The sequence below is a fragment of the Rhinoderma darwinii genome, chromosome 3, assembly GCF_050947455.1.
Source record: "Rhinoderma darwinii isolate aRhiDar2 chromosome 3, aRhiDar2.hap1, whole genome shotgun sequence".
Lineage (NCBI taxonomy): Eukaryota > Metazoa > Chordata > Amphibia > Anura > Rhinodermatidae > Rhinoderma > Rhinoderma darwinii.
In genome coordinates, this window is record NC_134689.1 from 63063888 (window position 1) to 63073372 (window position 9485).

At 45.6% G+C, this 9485-nt stretch overlaps 1 pseudogene; it reads left to right on the top strand.

Annotated features, from left to right (window-relative positions):
- The window catches only part of LOC142750372 (RUN and FYVE domain-containing protein 1-like), a 498511-nt pseudogene that overhangs the window by 328947 nt on the left and 160079 nt on the right, over positions 1-9485 (top strand).

Here is a 9485-nt window from a genome sequence, read left to right on the forward strand (position 1 = left end):
ACTATGAAATATTAATAATTGTAGCCAACATTCAGTTCTGGGGTTTCTCATGGCCGAGAATCCCTGCGCTTGAGACCCAAGGAGCGTCTGAGGTCCTGGATCATATACACCTAGCTGGGTTATATACAATATGAATTATGACAGGGGGCTTTGAAGGATTATATTTCTTTTGTCCCATACAGCCATTTCTGTAGACATGTGGGTACTGGAGTCTCGCTGTCTGGCTTCCAAAGTATTGATTATATTAGCACCCAGGTGTGATGGGAGCCCCACAGAGACAAAGTTAGTCCTTGTGTTGTCATGCAAACTAATTTGATTATGTCTCTGGAAAAGGACATCCTGATTATCCCCACAGTCAGGGACATTTACCTGATGCATGGGCTTTAAAACATAACTCATGACACCTCTCCCTTTTATATATGGCATGGGAGATTAATTCACAACCTGAAAATAAGGAATATTATATCCCCAAAAGACTGGTTTATCACAGGCTTCAACTGTACTGGTACCCCAGGGGCTTCTGCATACATGACTTCGCAGTAGAAAAGCTCCAGTAGGCCAAATGGTGGTCTTTTCCTTCTGAGCCATGTCGTGTGCCCAGGCAGCTGATAACAGCCACATTTAGTGTATTGCCGTATTGCCGTACTCTGGAGAAGCCACATTACAGTTTATGGGGTGTAAGTCTCCGGTGGCACATGCTGGGCACAATATATCGGACACTGAAATGGCATATATGTATAGAAAATTGCAAATCCCGGTGTAGTTTTTAAAATGGGGTAACTTCTCAGGGGTTTGAACTGTACTGGTACCTTTGGGGCTCTGCAAATGCGACATGGCACCCGAAAACCAATCCAGCAATATTTGGACTTCAAAGAACACATAGCACTCCTTCCTTTCTGAGCCCTCCCATGGGCCTAAACAGCAGTTCATCACCAGAAATGGGGTATTGCCGCACTCAGGACAAATTGGGCAACAAAATGGGTTATTTTATTCCTTGTGAAAGTAATACATTTTGAGCCAAAACGACATATTATTGGAAAAAATTACATATTTTTTTAATTCACATCTCAATTTCAGTTTTGGGGGATTTATACTATTTTTGCACCACAAGACCTCTTCAAACCTAGCATGGTGCCTGCAATATATTCTAATAAAAAGAGGCCCCAAAATGCTTCTTTGCTTCTGGGGCTTGTTTTTTAGTCCACTTTTTAGAGCCACATGTGGGATAATTCTAAAAACTGCAGAATCTGGCCAATACATATTTATTAATGTTTCTCTGGTAAAACCTTATGTCTTATAGAAAAAAATTATTAAAATTAAATTTCTGCAAGAAAAATGAAATTTGCAAATTTCACCTCCACTTTAGGGCGGATTCACATGAGCGTGATTTGCGTCCGTGCAGGGCGCGTTGTTTTTCGCGTGCCACGCACAGCCCAATAGAAGTCAATGGGGGCAGTACAGACAGTCCGTGGTTTTTGCGCAGTGTTTGTTCGCTGCGTAAAAAGCGCGACAAGTTCAATATCTCTGCGTATTTTGCGCATCACGCACCCATTGAAGTCAATGGGTGCGTGAAAATCATGCATGTCATACGGAGGCACCTGCGTGGAACGCGCGTTTTTCACGCAGGACACGTCGTCTCTATGCTAATGAGTTTGACCTAACTAGTCCAAAACAGCAGAAAAGCAGGAAGTAGCTTAGAGACCAGGTTTTAAAAAAGAGGCCACACCGTATACTCCTGCACCACAATCAGCTTGCAGCCATGCCACGCCACATGGATGTGGCTAAGCTGATCGCTTTAGTTCAGGAGCGCCCGGAGGTATGGAACGCCCATGCGGAGTCATACCATGACCGCACACTCAAGGAGGTTGCATGGGAGCATATTCCCGAGGCGCTGTTCAAGCAGGATTGGGCCGACAGCCGCACCCGCGACCGCCAACGCATTGGTGAGTGTATATATGTGTGTCTAGATATAAGTGTATAATGCCATCCATATTGACTATTGTGTGCCTGTGGAAACAATGCCTCTCATGGGCAACGTTTCGGTTCAGTGGCATCTTTAGTAGCTGAAAGTAATGTCTGTTCTTGTGTGTAGGTGTCGTACTGTCGTTTCTATGCAGTGCCTGTGTGCGCAGTAACATCTTGTGTGTTGCTTGAATGATGTGTTCTTTATTATTTATACAGTGGAGGATGTAAAGAGACGGTGGAGAAGTACCAGGGACCAGTTCCGGCGAGAATATGGTTCCAGCGGCCGCAGCGGAGAAGGTGGCACCAGGAAGCGCCGCTATATCTATAATGAGCAGTTGTTGTTCTTGCGGGAAATAATGGACATGCGACCGTAAGTACTCGTTGTTGGCCCTTTTAGCAAACGTGACCTAGCAAAAATGTCATATACGGCAAAGATGCTTTGTTTTTGAACAGTAAAATGTGTTCCTCATCTGACGTTTCCCCTATATTCTAGAACTAGCGACAATCTGGACGCGTCGGAAGAGGAGGCACGGGCCGAGTCGTCCCAGGCGTCCGAAGCCGCCGCTCCCCTGGTCACACTAACCCCGGACCCCACCAGAGAGGAGCCTGTCCCAGTCGCCTCAGCGCCAGAAGCGGGCCCACCGGACCAAGTGCCACCTACACATGCAGCACCCCGCCGCAGACGCCCTGTGAACCCGTCCGCAGGTGCACAGGTGGACGCGCGTGTTCTGGAGTACCTGCGGCGTGCAGCTGATGAGGACAACTGCAATTTATTTTGTCGCAGCATGGCACCTTTAATGCGCCGGGTACCAGAGCATAGGCTGGCGCGGCTACAGTCGTACATGCTGTCGCTCCTCGACAGTGCTACACCCCCGCTTAGTCCAGGGCGGTGCTTCACTGCTATAGAGCAGTGGCGTAGTATCGTTATGCCCTCCGCGGGGGTCCATTTGCCAGGGCCCTCACAACCTGCCCCTGCCATATCGCAGATGCCGCAATATGCTCCAGTGCCAAGACACCTCTCCCCTGCGCTGATGGCTGGCCCTGTCCATCACTTCCCTCCCTACTCCCTACCTGCCCCAAGTTTACAGGCTCCCATGCAGCCTCATGGCTACCAGACACAGTATCAGCCCCACTATGCTGTGCAGGAACATCCTCATCAGGCCCGGGGACAGCATAGTGCTGCTGATATGTCCGCATAAACATCGCCGCCCCATGCATATCATAATCTGTAGGGGCGCGTGAGCAAGCCCGTGTATACTAAGGCTAAAGGTCCGAAAGCCATGACAGCCTTGTAATCATTCCTGGTTACTATGTCAAATGCATCATGTTGGTGCAAAATTTTGTTGTATGTCATCCCACTATGTTTTTTTGTGTTATGTAGTTTATGTGAAAATAACATAAACGCACAAGTTATATATTTCACTACCGTGTGGACAATCCTTCTGTTACATATCTCACCGATTTCGATAGCCTCTACCACTATGAGGTGCCATGGCGTAAGAGGTTTGGACGGTATGACATTTCTCCACCACATCGTTGAGGTCTTCGTTGATCGGAAGGGGTTTGGAATACCAGGAACTGAGGTATTATTATAGTTATTGGTTGCCCATACCTAGTTTCACTCACGCAGAAAGGGGCGCTGACATAGGGCAGGAAATCCTTTGGCTACACAAGAGGATGTTATGTCAAGGAATTGGTGGCTTAAAAAAAGGGACTTCCAAAGCCCTCCCGAGGTTTAATCTCGCAACCCACGTCAAGGGGCCTCAAGTTTTGTGAGTCCCTAACCCTACCCCCCCCCAAAACAAAAAAGGACTATAGGGATAAACAGACATTCTACGAAAGAATTTTAACTTCACCACACCTCAAATGGCTACGTTCTGCCAGGGTACATCTCCAGGCTGGCTGTCAAAATACTCCGCAAATTGCTGCCGCACTCGCAGGCCAGATGTCGGTGGCCGCCCTGGCCGACCAGGCTGGGCGATGCTGGTGGTGGGTGCAGTTGTTAACATATATTCCCCATCATGAGCGGCATCATGGATGTGGGTAAAGTTGTGCAGCACAAGACAGGCTTTGATCACAGATGTCACATTGGCCGGCGACATTTGCATTGCTGTCATCAGGACCCTCCACTTGCTGCACATGATGCCAAAGGCGCATTCCACAACTTTCCGTTCTCTGCCTAGCCGGTTATTGAAAATGTGCCTACGGTTATCCAAGCCCCTCCGCGCATATGGACGCATGACTTGTCTGCTGAGGGCAAAACCCTCATCTGCAACCATAACATAAGGAACATGTGGACTGCTGGTGCCAGGGAGGATGCTAGGCTCGGGAACATCAAGTTGGTTAGACATTAGACGCTGGCCCATTCTGGACGAGCGAAATATGCGGGCATCCGCAGAGCTTCCATAGGACCCGATGACGACGATGGTAAAGCAGAAATTACAGTCCGACAAGGCCAGCAAGACTATGGAAAAAAACTGCTTGCAGTTGAAGTATCGAGACCCAGAGTGGGGGGGGGGGGGGTTTCTGGACACGGATGTGCTTCCCATCGAGTGCAGCAATACAGTGGGGAAATTGGGTGTCGGTTTCAAACTGCTGGGCTATTCGAAGCCAGTGTTGGGCCGTTGGCTGAGGCATCACGCTGCTCTTCAATCTCAGCCACAGGACCACACAGGTTGCTGGGACAATGCCGGAAATAGTGGACACTCCAAGAAGGAATTCGAAATGAAGGGAATGCTAGTTATTGCCTGTCGCCAAAAATCTACATGAAATCAGGAACACAAACAACAAAGCCAACATGTTAGGTAGGACATGAAGCACATAAACCAATTTGTAACCTGGATTAAGAAACCGCACATACCGCAAGGTGACAAGGAGACGCTCCTCTGGGGAAATACAGCACCGCATGTTGGTGTCCTGATAGGTTATTCCTGGGCAAGCCAGCTCAAGCAGCATATCAAAGGCGGGCACAGACAGGCGGCAAAGGGAGCGAAATTTATCTGGGTGACGACGGAGGTCAGCATACAGGGTATGAAAGTGGCCTTTTGAGGTGCGTTGGGCCACTATTGGGTGAACCCACATCCTACCTCTTCTCCGCCGGTGTGGCAGTAGCATGGTACGCCGTTGCCCAAACCTCCGGGAAACCATCCATGCTAAGAGAACACGGGCCAGCGAGCTAGGTGGCATCAATGCAGTGGGGCATGCAACACTCTGTTGCACCAAAAGCTCAAAAATGCTGCAGCACAGGTGCGCACATCAAGGAGGGGTATTGCATTGTTGGGCTTTTTGTAGGCTGGCGAAAACATAACACCTCCTTGCGTTTTTTCCACAGGCTGGAAAAACGCATGTCGTACGCGCGTAATACACGCACACACGCCCCAAATACGCATGCTACACGCTGCTGACGCACGCAAAATGCAGCGTTTTTTGCGCGCGCAAAAACGTCACGTTCGTCTGAATCATCCCTTAATTTCATTCCTGTGAAACGCTTAAAGGGTTAAGAAACTTTCTAAAGGCTGTTGTGAATACTTTGAGGGGTCTAGTTTTTAAAATGGGGTATTTTATGAGGGTTTATAATATATAGGCCTCTCAAAGCCACTTCAGAGCTGAACTGGTACCTACAAAAAAAGGCTTTTGAAAATATGAGAAATTCCTGTTTATGTTCTAAGCTTTATAACGTTCTAGAAAATTAAAATAATGTTAAAAGAAATGATGCCAATCTAAATGAGACATATGGGAAATGTTAATTAGTAACTTTTTTTGTGTGGTATAACCAGCAGATACATTTAAATAAAAAAATATGCTTATTTGGATAGGTTGGATAGGTCAAAGCATTCCGAAGTTATTACCACATAAAGTGAAATGTGTCAGATTTGAAAAATTTGCTCTGAGCATTAAGGCCCATATTAGGCTTCGTCCTTAAAGAGGCTCTGTCACCAGATTTTGCAACCCCTATCTGCTATTGCAGCAGATCGGCGCTGCAATGTAGATTACAGTAACGTTTTTATTTTTAAAAAACGAGCATTTTTGGCCAAGTTATGACCATTTTCGTATTTATGCAAATGAGGCTTGCAAAAGTACAACTGGGCGTGTTGAAAAGTAAAAGTACAACTGGGCGTGTATTATGTGCGTACGTCGGGGTGTGTTTACTACTTTTACTAGCTGGGCGTTGTGTATAGAAGTGTCATCCACTTCTCTTCACAACGCCCAGCTTCTGGCAGTGCAGATCTGTGACGTCACTCACAGGTCCTGCATCGTGTCGGCACCAGAGGCTACAGATGATTCTGCAGCAGCATCGGCGTTTGCAGGTAAGTCGATGTAGCTACTTACCTGCAAATGCTGATGCTGCTGCAGAATCAACTGTAGCCTCTGGTGCCGACACGATGCAGGACCTGTGAGTGACGTCACAGATCTGCACTGCCAGAAGCTGGGCGTTCTGAAGAGAAGTGGATGATACTTCTCATCAGAGCGCCCAGCTAGTAAAAGTAGTAAACACGCCCCGATGTACGCACATAATACACGCCCACTTGGACTTTTACTTTTCAACATGCCCAGTTGTACTTTTGCAAGCCTCATTTGCATAAATACGAAAATGGTCATAACTTGGCCAAAAATGCTCGTTTTTTAAAAATAAAAACGTTACTGTAATCTACATTGCAGCGCCTATCTGCTGCAATAGCAGATAGGGGTTGCAAAATCTGGTGACAGAGCCTCTTTAAGGGATTCACATTGCAAATGTTGTGCTGCCAGTCACATCTAATGATAGTGTATGTGGTCGGGCAGAAATCCAGGAGGTTTGGATTTCAGCCGACTCTCCGTCCCGGTCGCTACAACTTGCGGGTCGTAACGCGGACACATTCACTACCATTAGGTGTGATATAGTAGCCTGACATTGCGGTCTTAAAGAGGCTCTGTCACCAGATTTTGCAACCCCTATCTGCTATTGCAGCAGATAGGCGCTGCAATGTAGATTACAGTAACGTTTTTATTTTAAAAAAACGAGCATTTTTGGCCAAGTTATGACCATTTTTGTAGTTATGCAAATGAGGCTTGCAAAAGTCCAAGTGGGTGTGTTTAAAAGTACAAGTCCAAGTGGGTGTGTATTATGTGCGTACATCGGGGCGTTTTTAATACTTTTACTAGCTGGGCGCTCTGATGAGAAGTAACATCCTCTTCTCTTCAGAACGCCCAGCTTGTGACAGTGCAGATCTGTGACGTCACTCACAGGTCCTGCATCGTGACGGCCACATCGGCACCAGAGGCTACAGCTGATTCTGCAGCAGCATCAGCGTTTGCAGGTAAGTCGATCTTACCTGCAAACGCTGATGCTGCTGCAGAATCAACTGTAGCCTCTGCTGCCGATGTGGCCGTCACGATGCAGGACCTGTGAGTGACGTCACAGATCTGCACTGTCACAAGCTGGGCGTTCTGAAGAGAAGAGGATGTTACTTCTCTTCACAGCGCCCAGCTAGTAAAAGTATTAAAAACGCCCCGATGTACGCACCTAATACACGCCCACTTGGACTTGTACTTTTAAACACACCCACTTGGACTTTTGCAAGCCTCATTTGCATAATTACAAAAATGGTCATAACTTGGCCAAAAATGCTCGTTTTTTAAAAATAAAAACGTTACTGTAATCTACATTGCAGCGCCTATCTGCTGCAATAGCAGATAGGGGTTGCAAAATCTGGTGACAGAGCCTCTTTAAGTCGCACAACTACAAGTTGCTGTGTAGCCCTCGCCTTGAGTGCAGCGGCCATGGGTGAGCAGGTGAAAACTTTCAGATTCTCTTTCAACCTTTCAAGCGTTGTGAGTTCTGAGGGCTCTTTGTAGAATCGGCCCTGGGATGTCCCTGCAAGCTGGGACCTGGAGACTGGTGGTCTCAGCTTTCAGGTGGTACCCTTCCCGCTCTGTGCACTAACATTACATCGTGCTGAGCGCATAATTCACGCTCAGGTTGGTAATAGTACCCCCCTGACACTTTTAAGAGCTGTGATAACTGCTGTCTCGTAAATAAATAAACTCCTAATATATGGTCTAGGTGGACTTCTCTGGTGGATTTAGATGGTGGAACATTAGAGATTAGAAGAATATGATAAAAAATTTTGTTTTTTTATGTCCTCTTTTTGCTAGCTGACACCCCCCCCTTTTTTTTTTCTCTTTCTTCTTTGTTGTTGTTTATTGTTCTGTGTGGGGAGGTTTTTGGGAGTGGGTTTAAGTTGAATATTTGAGAGCATTTTTATGCTATTGTTATATAATATTTGTGTTATTTTGAAAAATCCCCCCATAATGTCTAAAATGGGAGCATGGGAGCATTATCGGTTATATTAATGTTTAGGAAGTTTATAACATCACATATACCTATGAACTATTAAACTGAATTACGGCAAGTAATCTACTGCTTCTCGGCTAAAAATACTCTTTAGGGCCCTGTTCACAGAGAGTTTTTCGCAGGTAGAAAAAAATCTCAGAATTTCAAACTGCCTGCACGTATTTTTTGCTGCGTTTTTTTGCCCGTGGCCATTGAAGCTATAGCCGGTGCCGTGGGCTTTTTTTCTGACTTCAATGGGAGGTCAGAGGCAGAAACTGCCGCAAGAAAGGACATGACACTTTGGGAGGCCGATTTCTGAAGTTTTTTGTCACTGATTCCGACACGGTTTTCGCGTCAAAATCAGCGCCACAGAACTCTGTATCAACAGGGCCTAAAAATGCTAAGAGGAGTATTATTATTCTGCTGGAAAATTTCTAGTGTGCCCTTTGCTAGTGATGACTTTCTGTGATGGGAATAATTCTTTAAAAGCTATGTACAACTTTTTGACATCTATTTTATTTTTTAAAATTGAACTTCCCAAATACATTTTATTAAAAATTATTTTTACTTTTTAAGATACAGCTGCTTTGTAATCTGTATACAGAGCATCTATCACTGAACATGACCCATTGTCACTGAACCTGTCATAGGGATTTAGTTTTTTGCAAATAATACAGCTGCTCTATATACAGAATACAATGTAGCCATTTCTCAAAAAGTAAATAGAATTTTTAATAAAATGTATTCAGGAGATTGCACCAATTACACTGATGCACAATTTTATAAAAAAAACAAAAAAACTTCAGAGTTGTACATAGCCTTTAAATCCATGATTACATACTAGACTCTATTGACACTGACCACATTCTTTTTGTTTTGATATGTCTTGTTAGGAACTAGAAAAGGAGCTAGATTTGCAACTTGGAATGAAGACTGAAATGGAAATGGCCATGAAACTTCTTGAAAAAGATATTCATGAAAAGCAAGATACGCTAGTAGTACTACGCAAGCAATTGAATGATGTAAAATCCATTAATCTTCAAATGTGCCAAAAAGTCAAGGTAAATATCTTTCAGCAGCAGTCCACACCAGGGACGGCCTTAGGTTGGATGGCGCCCTGTGCGGGACTCTATTGCTGCTCTCCACAAATACACACACACACACACACACATACACACACACACACACACACACACACACACACACA